Here is a 6667-nt window from a genome sequence, read left to right on the forward strand (position 1 = left end):
TGGAGGCCAAGATGGCTAAGCTTCGTCTCTCATACTTTGGACACATTGTCCAGAGAGAACAGTCGCTGGAGAAGGATGTCATGCTGGGCAAGGTGGAGGGTCAGACAAAAAGAGGAAGACCCCCAACAAGATGGATCAGCCAGGTGGCATCATTGATGGCATCAAGTGTGGCAGCGGTAGTGAGGTTGGCCCAGGATCGGACATTGTTTCATTCTGCTGTGCATGGGGTCGCTATGAATCGGTTCTGACTCGACGGCACCTGACAACAACAACAACATCAGTGACTCTCTCCATACTTCTTGGACACCTCAGGCCACAGGCAAAATAGAAAGAGCCAACCTGATTCTGAAATCAACCTTAGCTAAGGTGTTCCAGAAAACTATGATGGACTGGATTCAGAGCCCATACATAGCCCTCATGAGAGTAAGGACTGCTCCCAAGAAAGGTGAAAGATTGAGTCTCTTTAGATTCATGTATTGGAGTCATGGTGTGGTGCTGTGGGATAATGTACTGAACCTAAAGGTTGTTTTGAATTGTAAGGTTACCAGTTCAAACTCATCAGTTGCTCCTTGGAAATCCTACATAGGGTCGGTATAAGTCAGAACAGTTGCTAGAATCTGTACCACTAGATTTAACGGATCTCAGAGACTTGCAAGCTCCTTCACCCATGCAAGAAGGTTCTACAATTTTTAGTTTTTATCCATCAACCTAAACCAGTAATAACAGGACTCTGCTTCCAGCCATTTTGGCTTCCATGGTTTACCACTATAGACTGTACTACTTCTCACATGCGTAGAACTCAGGGACTTGCCCGGATGAAAGTGACTCCCCAGAACTCGCCCCTGCATACACTATTACTTCTGTACTCCCATGTAGAAAATTAATACCATTCATTATCTTCTGCAATGGTTTTTCCAAGGCAGGACAGTTCAACATTGATGAAACACTTTTACACTAAGTTCGACATATTAGAAACATCACCACACGGGGAAATGGGTGCTCCTCAAGGAAGCCCACCAAGTGGAAAAACCAGGCCAGAAAAAAACCTCTCCTCAGAAAGGGTACGAGGGTAACCCAAGGGCTCTGCAAGTTCTAAGGAAGCCTCATGGGTTTTCACATCTTGGCCCCTACAAGGCCGTGACAATCTTAGCAGTTGGGCTGTGTTTAATAAGACTCGACCGTTAACATGCCCACCAAAGCGAATCTGGTGGCTTTGCTTTCAAGGATCCCATGGAATAATCATCCTCTCTTGTATTAACCCTACCCAACTTATCTGTATGTGCATGCTGTTGTTAGGTGCCCTGGAGTCAATACCAATTCATAGTGACCTTATGCACAATAGAACAAAACACTGCCCAAGCCTGCACCAACCTCACAACCATTGCTATGTTTGAGCCCTTGTTGCTATGACTGTGCCAATCCATCTAGCTGAGGGTCTTCTTCATTTTGGGGGACCCTCTACATTACTTAGCATGATGTCCTTCTCCAGGGACTGGTCCCTCCTTATAATATTGTCTGAAGTATGAGAGATGAAGTCTGGCCATCAAGGTTTCTAAGGAGCATTCTGGCTATACTTCTTCCAACACAGATCTGTTTGTTTTTTTGGTGGTCACTGGTACTTTTCATATTCTTCTCCAACACCATAACTCACCTGCATCAATTCTTCTACGGTCTTCTTTATTCATTGTTGAACTTTCACATGTATATGAGGTTATTGAAAATACCATGGCTTGCGTCAGGCACACCTTAGTCCTCAAACTGATATCTTTGCTCTTGAATACTTTAAAGTGGGCTTGTGCAGCAGATTTGCCTAACGTAATATGTTGTTTGATTTCTTGACTGTTGCTTTCATGAGTGTGGATAGTTGATCTGAGTAAAATAAAGTCTTTGATAACTTCAATCTCGTCTCCATTTGATGTGTTTCTTGGCCCAGTGGTCAGGACTTTTGTTTTCTTTAAATCAAGGTGCAACCCATACTGAAGACTGTGGTGCACATTGCTAAGTGCCATTGAGTCAGTAGTTCCAACTCATAGCGACCCTGCATAGGGTTTCCAAGGATGTAAATCTTTATAGGAGCAGAAAGCTTAATTTTTCTCCTGCAGAACAGATGGTAGTTTTGAACTGCTGACCACAAGGTTAGCAGCCCGACTCGTAACCACCATGCTACCAGAGCACACATTAGAAGGGTAGAATATGTGCTCTAGCCAACACCTTGTGCTACTTTTATGTTAACACTTCAGGCTTAGTTGAGATCCGGGGTTATGAGATCTATCAATATATGGAATATGATTAAAGGGTGGAGCCCCTCCATCTTACAGTCCCTTCCTTTACTATAGTAATAACTACAATACTACTTCATATTTCTGGACCATGCTTACTTAATCTTGTAGTGAAGTTTGTCTCCATATTCCAGGCTATAAAAATCCAAGTCCTTCAAGATCAAAAGGGGTACACTATCATCCCGTCTGACCTTGATCCTCTGGGATCAAGCATGGACTGAGTCTTATAGCCTCAGACCTCAAGGAATCCAAACTCCCAGAATAACTAGGTTCAGTGCAGGGGAAGAAAGTGTCAACCACATGGCCCCATCTCAGCCAGAAATAGTTATATGAGCTGTCGTTCCATTTCCCAAAAGATTTTGAAGTTCTTCTCTCCCCTGAGGGGAATGATAGTGACATATAAGGGAAATTCCTGAAGGATGATGCCAGATGGTCTAGTGGTCCAAAGGAAGGTGGCCAAGCCCCAGCCAGCAGTGAGCAGTAGGTAGGAAAGAGGGATGGTGAAGGGACTTTCCCAGTTGGAGCATGCTCACAAAGACCACAGAGTGTCCTCCTGGTAACCTTTGCCTCATTAGCATGGTAAAACACACATCCACCAGCGCCAGGACAGATCTGACTAAGACCAAATTAGGGCATAAAAAGGGTGGCACCTTGACTCCAAGAAAACTCCTTTCATTCCCCAAAAAGGCATGAATAAAACTCCTCTTTATTAGCATGTATTAGACCACAGAGGACAAAAGCCTCTACTTTGAAACTTGACCAAGTCTTCTCCACTCTGTAGAGAGCTACCTATTACCTCCTCAGAACATACTTTAGCCTTACAATAAAATCCTCTTGTTTGTAAACAAAAAAACAAAAAAGAAGACAATATTCTACATTCTACTTTGGTAAACGGTAGCTGGTCTCTCAAAAGCTCATGGATGACCCTCAAAGGTATTAACAATTGGTCTTTCCCTGTCTGAAGTAAAGACAAGTGAAGAAAGCTGAAGACTCATGGAAAAATTAATCCAGTGGAATAATGGCCCACACAAACATCAGTCTCCACAGTCTTGAGATCAGAACTAGATGGTACCCAGCTATCACTATCAACTGTTCTGAAAGTGATCACATTAGAAGGTCCTAGTGTGAGAAAAATGTGCAACAAATTTAAAAATCATAAAGAAGACCAAACTTATTTATCAGAAAGAGACTGGTCATCCTTCAGGTCTGACAATGAACTCACTCCCATGGTTCTATTCGCAGTGAAAAAAATAGACAGGTCTATAAGAGGAACAATAACACTTGTGAGGCATGCACACCTCAGGGTAATCAACCATCTGAGATCAAAAGGGTAGCATTTACCCAAGGATAAGTTTCCTAAGGATTCGAAAAGAAGGAGGAATGGAAACAGGAAACTAGGGAAAAGTAGGATAAGGTATGTTACATTGTAAGGATCATACTCATTGAGATGAAGCAAAATGTGTATGAATTGTTAAGATAATAAAATTAGTGAGGTATGCACACCTTAGACAATCAACCATTTGAAATCAAAAGGGCAGCATTTCTTGAAGAACAAAGTTCATAAGGACTAGGAAAGAAGAAGGAATGGGAACAACGATAAAGTGGGATAAGTGATGCTACATTGTGGGGTCACAATCAGTGAGATGAAACAAAATGTGTATGAATTGTTGAATGGAAAACTGAGCTACTCTTTTAACCTTTATTCAATTCACAAAGTTTTTTTTTTTTTTTTTTTAATAGTAGGAATGCAAGGGTTAAATGCAACAGAAGTAAATAATGTTATATGCACAATCCTGCAATTATGGTGATATATGGGTAGATGGATAAATAGACACGCAGATTGAACGAGTGTGGGAGGGAGAGTGGGAGTTTAGCCACAAATATGGAGACGTTTGATGGAGAGTATTTGCACATGAGTATTTTACCTTTGCTGAAAACATATTTGTGGGTGTGTTAGAACATATAGGGGACAAAGTCGTGAACATTTCTTTTCACAATATTACAAGGCACCTTGAGGGAATCAGTTGTTGGGTCTGGTTGCTCAGAACTATAGTGCTTCGGGGACAAATTGTCAAATGGCGTAACAGTCCACAAAGACAATGTTCTACAAGCTGCATTGGTTAGTAGTGGTTGTTAAAAACTCATGAGTGGACATCTTAGTTGCAACTATTTGTCTCTCCCTGCACAGAGGAAAGAAGAATGATGACAGTTGAAGACACTTAGAAACAATTAGTCCAGTGGGCTAATGATTCATGTGAACATCGGTCTCCATAATCCTAAAACCAGAAGAACTAGATGGTGCCCAGCTACCACTTGTTGTTGTTGTTATGTGCCGCGGAGTCGGTCCCGACTCATAGCGACCCTGTACAGGGTTTCTGAGGCTATAAATCTTTACGGGAGCAGAAAGCCTTATCTTTCTCCCTCAGAACAGCTGGTAGTTTTGAACTGCTGACCTTAAGGTTCACAGCCCGATTCGTAACCACGACGCTACCAGAGTTCCTTCAGCTACCACTACCAACTACTATAAAAAGGATCACATTTGAAGGTCCTGTATAGAGTAGGAAAAATATGTAACAGAATTCAAACTTATAAAGAAGACCAGATTTACTGGTCAGATATAGACTATGACCCTTGGTAACCCTTCAGGTCTGGAATGGCACTCAGTCAAGCAATAGGTAAGTATGATAAAGAAGGAACAACAACACTAGTTAGGTACAAACACCATAGAATGGTCAACCATTCCAGATCAAAAGGGAAGCATTTACCCAAGAACAAAATTCAGAATTGAGGAGATTGCACTCATTGTGATGAAGTGAAGTATATGATTATTGAATACAAAACAGATGATCTGCTCTTTAAACTTTTACTCAATTCATAATAAAAAGTAAAACAAACAAAAAATCATTAAAAGAAAAAAAGATTGTTACTAGGGTTTCATTTCATTTTATTCCAAACAAAACATGTACAAACATTTGTCTGGGGTCAGCGGATAGCTGCAGACAAATCTTCTCAGCAATATACTTGTCTTAGTCACTTTAGGGTACCTTCCAAAAAAAGTCTAATCAAAACAATGGCTTCTGAGGGGAACTGCTGGACTATTTAAATTGAAGGTAGAAAGATCAGTCAGCTCAGAAGATTATGGCGATTGTCTTTCGCGATCTCAAAGGAGCAGTCTTGATGGGTTCTCTCAAAGGACACAGGATGATCATGGGGCCTTATGAAAAGGTTTTAAGAAAATCGAAAACAGCATTGTTGAGAAAAAAGCGAGGGAATCTGTACTGAGAAATTGTTCTCCATCATGACAATGCACCTGCTCATTGTTCGAGGATATCAAGGGCCAAAGCCTTACAGATTACAGCCCTGATTTTAACCCATCAGACATCTTTTTGTTCTCCAAACTCAAATAATATTTCAAAGAACATAATTTGAGTACCTCAAAAATACAAAACTCTCTGAATTGACATGGTGTAAATCAAAGACAGGTGACCCAAAGGAATGCAGAAATCATCGGACAATATTATTGATATCCCATGCTAGTAAGGAGTCCTGGTGTGGCACTATGGGTTAATGTGCCAGACTGCAAAGCCATTTGAACTGCAAGGTCAGCAGTTCAAGCTCACCAGTCACTATTCAGAAACCCAGTATTGGGTTGCTATGGGTCGGATCTGACTCGAAGACACTTAACAACAACAATGTTAGTAAAGTTTTACTAAAGATAATAGAAAAATGGCTGCAACCATACACTGACAGAGAACTTCCAGAAGCTCAAGCCAGATTCAGAAGAGGATGTGGAATGACTGTGGTATCATTGCTGACATGAGATGGGTCTTGCCTGAAAGCAGAGAATACCAGAAAGATGTTTACCAGTGCTATATTGACTATGCAAAGGCTTTTGATTGTGTGGATCATGAGACACTATGGGCAACGTTGCAGAGAATGAGTATTATGGAACACTTAATTATGCTCATGAGGAACCTGTACATAGACCAAGAGGTAACTGTTTAAACAGAACAAGGGAACAATGAATTGTTTTAAATTAGAAAAAAATGTGCACCAAGGTTATATTTTTTCACCAGATTTATTTAATCTGTATACTGAGCAAATAATCCAAGAAGCTGGATTATATAAAGAAAAACATGTCATCAGGATTAGAGGAAGACTCATTAATAACCTGCAATATTCAGATGATACAACTTTGCTTGTTAAAAGCAAAGGGGACTTACTGGTGATGGTCAAATATCACAGCCTTCTGTATGGGTTGCATCTCAATGTAAAAAAAACACAAAATTCCTCACCACTGGACCAATATGCAGCATCCATATAAATAGAGAAAAGATTGATGTTGCCCAACACTCCATTTTGCTCAGCTCAACGATCAGCATTCATGA

This window comes from Chrysochloris asiatica, unplaced genomic scaffold, assembly GCF_000296735.1.
Source record: "Chrysochloris asiatica unplaced genomic scaffold, ChrAsi1.0 scaffold00014, whole genome shotgun sequence".
NCBI lineage: Eukaryota > Metazoa > Chordata > Mammalia > Afrosoricida > Chrysochloridae > Chrysochloris > Chrysochloris asiatica.